We start from the raw sequence: 9,628 nt of genomic DNA on the forward strand, positions 1-9,628 counted from the left end.
ACATTTATCAGTGTGACCCGTTTAGAGGTCTTTTATGTCTGAATCTGTCCTTATTGTGTGTCTGAAATCCTTTCTGACCAGGAGCATTTTTTAAATGGTAAGTGGTGTGGTCGCAGTAGGCGCTGGATGCTGGCTCTGCTTCTCTCCGCCTTTTAACACAGCAGCGGTACGTTCATCGCCAGCTCTGGGACTGCCAGGTGGAAGCTATGCTCACCACCTCACCTCTGTAAAGCAGTGTACAACACATAAACCCTTTTGGTCTGAGTAAAAGCTAAACTTACCATGCAATGCACTGCGTGGCCTGGAAATGTCTGTATGGTGATGGGAATCCACCATGCTCTCCTGCCTGTGTATGCCTAGCAGACCTGATTCGGCCAGTTGCCCAGGTAGGGAATACTGAGCCCCTGGTGCACTTTCAGCCACTTTTCTCCTAACCCCAAGCAGGCATACACAAGCACCTGGACCCAAAGTGGGCGGTGGGCCACGTGGGTTAGCCCCACGGTGGGCTAACAGATTCAGTTAGAAGCATTCTCTGTCCTGCTGGTCCCCCTGTACCAGTTTTCTCCACCCACCTGATCCTGAAGCCACTTATGCAATAACCACTCTAAGGCTTATAATTGGTTACAATTGTTTGACCAGTGTCTTAGGCTTCTTTCTGCCTAACTCTGACTATTAAATTAACCCATTTCTATTAATCTGTGTATTATCACGAGGCTGTGGCTTACCGGTGTGACATGTTACCCCTTCTTCTCTTTTGACTCTGTCTATTCTTTCTCTCTCTATCTCTGTTCAGATTTTTTGCCTGACTTTACTCTTCTAAGCTATTGACCAAAAACAGTTTTATCTATGTATACAGAAGGGCTTCCCACATCCGGGATGCTCCTTACACCTTAGTAAAGCCCTGGCCACCCAGGACTCTGAATGTGAGTATACTTGGAGATAGGGCCTTGAAAAAGATGAAGTTCATCGTGAAGCCTCTGGGGTGACCCTCATCCAGTGTCCTCATTGGAAAGGGACACAGGCATGTTCAGGGATATCCCTGTGGGGACGTAGGGAAAGGTAGAAGACCCGAGGAGGGACTGATCAGTCTGCAATTTAATCCCAGACCTCTAGTCCCAGAGAGAATGACAGTTGGTGAAAGTAATGATCAACTCACAGCAGTCACAGAAAACCACATAGAAGCACTCATGTGCTTGCAGGCAAAGGGTTTGTTGACTTGAAGCCAACCCTGGGCCCCTCAAGGTTCTGGGGGCTTCTCTGCCCGTTGGATTTGCTCACTGTTAGCACCTGTGGAGGCTCAGGTAATAGGAATTTGGTTCAGTATGTTGCCTCTGCCTGTGTCTAAAAGAGAAGGTAGTTACATACAATCGTCAATTCAGACTTTGACACTGGACCTCTGAGGACGCTGGCCTAGAAGAATACCCCAGGATGGAGGTGCTGCTCAGAAAATTTCATCTCTATCTCTGCCTAGCCACTGGGTGAGCTTCATTTTCCCAGCAGGGTTTGATCATGAGATTTCCCTTCCCTTCAGGCATTAATGATCATTTCATGGAAAAAAAAATAGTTGCTATTTTTTCCAAAAGTAATTGAGAGAATCCAGAGAATTTCCAGTTCTGTACAGCACTGCAGCCCAGAGTAAGATCTGGGCATTGTGCCACCAGAACCACCAGACCCTGGTGACCCGTTCCCAGCCTAGTTGATTCAGAGGAGCTGGAACCATCTGCACCCACCTCTCTGGGTGGAGAGAGTGAAGAGGATGGAGAAAAGAATAAAGGGAGAGATGAAGTTGAATGTGAAGATGGAGATAGGTAGGGAGATGGAGCCAAGTGTAGAGATGATGGAGCCAAGTGTGGAACTCATGTGGCCAAGTGTGGAGATGGTGGAGCTGAGCGTGGAGATGGTGGAGCCAAGTGTGGAGCTCATGTGGCCAAGTGTGGAGATGATGGAGCCGAGTGTGGAGATGATGGGCCCGAGCATGGAGATGGTGGACCTGAGCGTGGAGATAGTAGAGCCAAGTGTGGAGCTGATGTGGCCGAGTGTGGAGATGATGGAGCCGAGTATAGAGATGATAGAGCTGATTGTGGAGATGATGGGGCCGAGTATAGAGATGATAGAGCTGAGTGTGGAGATGATGGAGCCGAGTGTAGGGATGGGCCTGAATCTAGAGATGGAAATTAGTGCAGAGGTGGAGCTGAGGGTGGGGATGGAGCTGAATGTAGAGGTGGAGCTAAGTGTAGAGATGATAGAGCTGAGTGTAGAGATGGAGCCAAGCATAGAGACAGAGATTAGCGTAAAGATGGAGCCAAGTCTAGAGATGGAAATTAGTGTAGAGATGGAGCTGAGGATGGGGATGGAGCCCAGGGTGGGGATGGAGCCCAGGGTGGGGATGGAGCCCAGAGTGGGGATGGAGCCCAGGTGGGGATACAGCTGTGGTGAGTGGATGAAGTCCTAGGTGAATGTGTGTTGTTGACATGGGCATAGTTATGTCAGGGACCCCAGTGTCTTAGATCCACAGGAATGGCAAAGCCTTCCTTGGTTCAGGTTCAGAGAAATGGCAAAGCCTTCCTTGGTTCAGGTTCAGAGAAATGGCAAAGACTTCCTCTGGTTCGTTGTGTGGGTGTTGACAATTTACACTAAAACTAGCAAAGGAAGCTTTCTCCTCCTGGACAACCACAACATGAGACCTCCCACCAAGACGAGCTCACCCCTCTTCCTGTGCTGTACTTGATAAATGGGCTGACTTTCCAGGTTGCATAGCAGGTGCTTTCCATAGAGCAAGCACAGCCCACCCAATCCCAGCTTTTCTTGTATGTGTGCCTGTTGTTTCATCACTGTCTGTCATTTGCTCATTCCTGCGTTGCCCCAGTCGGGTGTTCAGGACCAAGCGATGCCACAAAGAGCTGAGAGTGGAGATGGATTGCAGATGGAGATGGAGTTTACGGTAGAGACATGGCTGAGGGGAGGAGACGGTACTGAGAATCAAGATGGAACTGGATGTGAGGATGGAGTTGTGGGTAGAGATGGGGCTGAAGGCAGACATTTATGTATTGGCAGAGATAGGGTTCTGGGTAGAAAGATGGAGTTCTGTGTGGGGATGGGGGTGACAGTAGAGAGGAGGTCTTGGATGGTGAGGATGCCTTGGATCAATGTCTTGCTACTGATGGAGAGACTCCTGTCTACTCATGGTACCCAGTAGTTGACTGTTTTCTTTTCCCAGTTTGGAATACATAGAGATTTCTGAAATTATACTGATTTGCTTTCAGTTTGTCTAAGGTCCTTTTTTCTTTTTTGAAGATTTATTTGTTATGTATATAGTATTCTGCCTACATGTATGCCTGCAGGCCAAAAGAGGGTACCAGATCTCATTTCAGATGGTTGTGACCACCATGTGATTGCTGGGAATTGAACTCAGGTCCTCTGGAAGAGCAGCCAGTGCTCTTAACCACTGAGCCATCTCTACAGCCCCCTAAAGTCCTTTTTCCTGATGTTTCCATAATGTTTTGAGGTATGCTGGTTAGCTTTTTGTCAACTTGACACAAGAGAAAGTTATCTGGGAAGAAAGAATCCTAATGGGGTGGCGTATCCCCCTCAGATGGTGTGTAGGCAAGCCTGTGAGATATTTTCTTTAAGGGCCCAGGCCATTGTGGCCCAGGCCATCCCCGGGCAGGTACCTTGTGTGTATAAGAAAGTAAACAGAGCAAGCCGGTAAGCAGTATTCCTTCACGACCTCTGCTTCAGTTCCTGCCTCTGGGTTCCTGACTCTAGGTTCCTGTTCTGACTTACTTTGGTGATAGACTGTAGGCTGTCCTCTCCACATGCTCTCAGCCCCAAGTTGCCTTTGGCCATGGTAATTATATCAGCAATATCAGAGATATGTCCAGAGGCACATCTCTGAGGACTTCAAATCCAGTCAGCTTGACAATGAAGACCACCCAAAGTCTACTACCTGTCAATTTAATTGGCCCCCTGTATTAGTCAGAATTCTCTAGAGCAGTGATTCTCAACCTTCCTAATTCTGCAACCCTTTAATACAGTTCCTCATGTTGTGGTGACCTCAACCATAAAATTATTTTTGTGGCTACTTCATAACTGTAATTTGGCATTGTTATTAATTGTAATGTAAATAAATATCTGTTTTCCAATGGTCTTAGGTGTCCCCTGTGAAAAGGTCATTGGAACTCCAAAGAGTTGCAACCCATGGCTTGAGATTTGCTGCTACAGAGGAACAAAATTGATAGAATAAGTACCATTCTATCAATTGTGTTCACACACACACACACACACACACACACACACACACACACACGATTTATTAGAACGCTTACGGATGGTGGTCTAGCTAATCCAACAATGGCTGTTTGCCAATGAATGGTCCAAGAATCCAGGAGTTGTTCCATCCACAAGGCTGGATGTCTCTGCTGGTCGTCAGTATATGCTGGAATCCCAAAGAAGTAGGCTCTAAGGCTAATAAAGGAATGGAGTTATCAGTGAGAGTTAAGGCAGGCAGGCAAAGAGCAGTAGCTTCCTTCTCCCGTGTCCTTTATATAGACAGACACGAGAATTATATAGGCTGCCCAGATTAAAGGCAGATCTTCCCACTTCAAATGATTTAATTGAGAAAAATCCTTCACTCCCTAGACTTTAGCTAATTCTACATGTAGTCAAGTTGACAACCAAGAATAGCCACCATGTACCCAAACAAATAACTTCAAAAATTGTTACATTCTACCCCTAGCCTTTAAGAGTCATGTCCAGATAGGGGCTGTGGCGGTACGTGGGGACACTGCTGCGGCGGCTGTGGGACTCGCCAGAAACTGCTGAAGTTCCTGTGAGATCAAGTAGAATTTTATAAGAACATAATGGATAGAGAAGAGAAAACCTATGGTGGCTGTGAAGGCCCTGATGCCATGTATGTCAAATTAATATCTTCTGATGGCCATGAATTTATTGTAAAAAGAGAACATGCATTAACATCAGGAACAATAAAGGCCATGTTGAGTGGACCAGGTCAATTTGCCGAAAATGAAACCAATGAGGTCAATTTTAGAGAGATCCCTTTGCATGTGCTCTCGAAAGTGTGCATGTACTTTACCTACAAGGTCCGCTACACTAACAGCTCTAACAAGATTCCTGAATTCCCAATTGCACACGAAATTGCACTGGAACTTCTCATGGCTGCGAATTTCCTAGATTATTAAGTAAAATAAATTATAATAAACTGTTAATTTTTTCAGTATTTAAAAAAAACTAAAAACAAAAAAGAGTCATGTCCATTTTGAGATGCCAAATACATTCAATTCACCTTCAAAAACCCTCACAGTCTTTAACAATCTCAGCACCATTCAAAAGCCCAAATTCTAAGATCTCATTTGAGGCTCAAGATAAACTCTTAACTGTAAGCATCTGTAAACTAAAAAGCATTATCTATTTCTAATCTGCAAAGGCACAGTCAACATTCCCATTCTAAAAGGAGGGATGGGAACATCATCAGGAAAGAGTGAACCAAAGCAAGACTGAAGCCTAGCAGGACAAACACCAAACCACATAGCTCCATGTCTGGCATCTGGGCTGAAGCTGGCATCATTTGGGCACTAATCAAGACTGCCTTGGGCATCCCTGTCCTTCCAGCTCTGCCACCTGTAGCACAGGTAATCTCTATGCAACCTGTCATCTCCACCAGCCTGGTGTCTGTTCCAATTTATTCTCAGCCTTCACCGCTTTATACGATGGCCTTTCTTCCGAGGCTCTAACCTGCTACACATTGCCTAATCTCTGCAGCTTTCCAGAACCTTCGTGCAACCCTCCATCACCTCTGCATTTTTCATGCCTTTAAACTAGTGTCATGTGTGCTACAAGGCCAAGGCCAAACTTTGTTGCCAGCTCAACACATGGTCTGGTTCTCTTCTGCCACAGCTGTAACAGTCTCTGGGTAACTTGTCTTGTCGCCCAGTCTGGAAAAAGATTCCTCTAGGCAGTTGTTTTCAGGTGAGGAATTCCTCCAGAGACAGTCTATGTTCAATCTCTTTCAGACAAATTTGTTCTCGCACATATTAGAGCCTTTGAAGAGTGGAGTCCTACCCCTCCCCCACCCCTAATTACTTTCCCAGTTGTCCCAGTGTAGACTGTAAAGTGCAGGGAATTGAACCCAGGTCCTCTAGAAGAACAGCCAGTGTTCTTATCCACTGAGGCATCTCTCCAACCCCTGAGAGTGCTAAGTTTTGGGTAACATTGTGTCCACAGTCAAAAAGTAGAGAGATGAATGTTAGTGCTTAGCTGACTTCCTCTTTTTTTTTTCCATTTTATTCCATTTGGCATGGACCTCTGTTCATGGGATGGCATCACCCACATCCAAGGTGTGTCCCCCTCAGTTAAACCTCCCTGGAAATAACCTCAAAGACACACCCAAAGGCTGTCTTAAAGGTGATTAACAATCCAATGCAGATTAACTGTCACAGGAGCCGTCACTGGTTCTCCATTTCACAACTGAGCTGCCCTGGGGACAGCAAAGGTCCCACAGGACACATGCAGCCAGGGAGCACAGCAGGCAGAGTGGGGGCGGCATCACCAATCAGTCAACCTACCCTCACATGGTAGCACTGAGACTCCGTGATGGTGTATCCAGGGAGCCTGGCACCAGGGCAACCTCAGAGCCCTGCAACCTGATTCCTTCAGTCCTGCTTGCTGGGTACCCTGTAGGTGAAGACTCCAGGCACCTGCTTGTCCCATATGGGTACTGGTTGCTCCTTACATCCTAGATAATGCTTTGTGTCAAGTGTTGGGTCATCTACCCAGGTCATCTACCAGGGTGAACATTCAACATCCATTGAAACAGTGATCATAACTATGCTCACTACCACAAGGCTCGGGATCTTTGCAGGGTTGACCTGCTCAGACAGGACCAGGAAGGGCTATTTCCTGTCTTCTCACTCCCTAAGCCTCCTGCTGCTGCCAGGCCCTACTCCTACAATGGTGGCTGGGAGGGACCATGCTTCTAAGGGATAGTCTTCAAGTCCCAAACTGAGTTGGAGTTGATAAGCTACATTGGAACTTTGCAAAAACCCACTGAGAAAGGCTGAGGGCCTGAGTTTCCATCCTGAGCCTTGGTCCTCCAGCTCCTTCGATTTGTGAAAAAAAATGTGAAAAAAAAAAAAACAAAACACAGGCTCCACTGAAGGCGCAGACCTTCCCACAGAGCTCACTGGGCCAGCCAGCTCTCTCTGCAATATTCTGAACACAGCAGCTTCTTTCTGCTTACCTGTAATGACAGAGAGCTCATGTCCATAGAAGGAAATGTGGGACAAAGGTCTCTACTACCGTGGTTTTCCCCGTGTAATACCCAGTCTGGCTAGAGAGAAAATTCCACAGAGAATGGGTGAATAAGTGGATGTGCTGGCTATTTATCTATCTATTTATTTATTTATTTATTTTGGGGTTAACTTGACACTGGAAGAGGGAACCTCAACTGAGAAAATGTTTCCGTGACATTGGCCTACAGGCAATTGTGGGCACTCTCTTGATTAATGATTGATGTGGGAGGGTCTAGCCCCATTGTGGGTGATGTCATTCCTTGGCAGATGTCCTGGGAAAGTAAGCCTCACGTGAACCTACAGGACACATGATTGTGGGGCAGGCAGGGATGCTACCTTGTGGGTGGAAAATGGGGGTAGTGTAATGATGGGTATAGAGTGTGAAGGACCCAGGGAGCCCTGCTGGACTTGGATGACTGAGGAGCTTGGAGTTTCTCCAGGCCTTAAAGAGCTAACATGAGCCCTGATTTATTTAGTCCCAACAACTGAAGCTACACCCCTCCTGGACCAAATGTGGAACGGTTCAGACCTTTAATGCCCCCCCCATCCCAGGTACTGGGGCACCTTTTGCTCCTTCCTGATTTTAGTCTATTAATTGAATTGGGACTGGTGCTCCGAGGTCCCCCTTCTGCCCTGAGCCTAATTTTCCCATCCGTGACATACCTGGGCCAGTTCTTCCTGAGGGACTGTGGGAGTCACTTCTACCATGCCCACACAGAGAGTTGACTGAGGTCCATCCACCTAGCCAGGTCAGCTTTGCTCCAGAATCCAAGTACCGAGCAATCTTTGGGCCACCATGCTGGACAAGCAGAACATGCCCACTTCCCCATTGGGATAGTAGGTAAGTGGCATGGACCCGCTCACCAGAGGCCTGGACATTGGATGGGAGGAGGCCAACACAAGTTCCCAAAGCAGATACTGTTCTGAGTCCAGAGGTGAACAGGGTTCAAAAGAGGAGCTGGTGCTTGACAGCCACTCTGGGCAATGTAAGCCAAGTGTCTCCATTCATGTTGGACCTCATTCCACTCATCTCGAGGAAGAAGAGGGTCTGGGGCACTCAGCCTGACCTGAGATGACAAGTTCTTTAGATAGACCTCTGTGGGCAAGCTGCTGCGCAAGGCAAATAGCATTCTAAAGAAGGTTCACGGGGAAGGGATACACGCGTGTTTACTGCAGAGCTAGAACCCCTGCTATGGTTGGTAACTTGTGACAGAGAGCCCACACTTTGCAGGGCACCATGTTTCATCACGCAGAAGGAGTGTGGTCCAGGCCAGCTCCCTGAAAGTTTTGGGAACATTGAGTATGGTGACAAGTGACTGGGCAGATCCAGCAAGCCACCATGAAGGCCACGAGCAGATTTCTCAGGGGGCCACTCAGGGCTGTGTGTGTTGGGGCCAGGCCCACTCTCTGTGGTGAAATGCTCGCCTCTGAGTCTGCACAGTGCAAGTGGGCAGGCCAGCCACTGGGACCTATGTTAGCAGAGGACAGCGACCTTCAGAGCCCATAACAGGACAGGAGGATGCTTACAGTGTCTCAGGCTCTCACGGGACCCCATGAGCTCCTATGAGTCCTCACGAGCTTTCGTAAACCCCAGATCCCATCTCAGAGGTGTCTAGGTGTCTCACTGGTTCACCTTCTTCACCTGACTCTCACACTGTGAGTTGCCAGCTACAGATGGAAGAGGGCGTGTCTAGCCCTGGCCCAGCTCCTCCCACTATCCTTGACTTAGGCCCTCTGGTTCTAACTCTTTTGTCTTTCATCAAGGTGTTGCCCAGGTGGTCTGTGGGGTAGCCTGCTAAACCTATTCCCATGGCCGTAAGCTGAATGTAGTGATATATACCTATAACCTCAGCACTCAGGAAGCTGAGGCAGGAGGATTGTAAATTTGAGATCAGCCTGGTGCTGTGAGAGAACTGTGGCTGCATAGGCTCTGCTCTGCCTCTCCAGCTCCCAGCCTGGGACAGTGGCAACAAAAACACAACCAAGACCTCAGCCCAACATGCTCGCAGCTCAGGATGCTCACAGTCCAGGGAGCTCAGAGTCCAGGGTGCTCTGGGTCTGGGTCCCTTGGGGCCCCGCTCTCCTTCAGGGCCCCGGAGGTTCGGTCTTCACTCTGTTCTCAAGGCTCTAGCCCATCCAGACACCAGTGAGCATCCATGGTCATCGCCGAGATCTTTTAATAACAGAATGCCCATGGCTTGTGACTGTTAAGTTTTAGTCGTGGTGGTTTCAGAGCCCGCCTCTCTAGCCTGTAGCCTGCCATGGCCTTGAATATCCCCCCAAGGACTGACCTCAATCCTCCCTCTTTGGCAAGGACTGCC

At 48.0% G+C, this 9,628-nt stretch overlaps 1 pseudogene; it reads left to right on the top strand.

The window, feature by feature from the left end:
- Nucleotides 1–4,761: 4,761 nt before the first annotated feature.
- On the top strand, nt 4,762–5,198 carry LOC125401529 (elongin-C pseudogene; annotated as a pseudogene).
- Nucleotides 5,199–9,628: the final 4,430 nt, after the last annotated feature.

The sequence above is a fragment of the Myodes glareolus genome, chromosome 9, assembly GCF_982192425.1.
Source record: "Myodes glareolus chromosome 9, mMyoGla1.1, whole genome shotgun sequence".
NCBI classification, from domain to species: Eukaryota; Metazoa; Chordata; class Mammalia; order Rodentia; family Cricetidae; genus Myodes; species Myodes glareolus.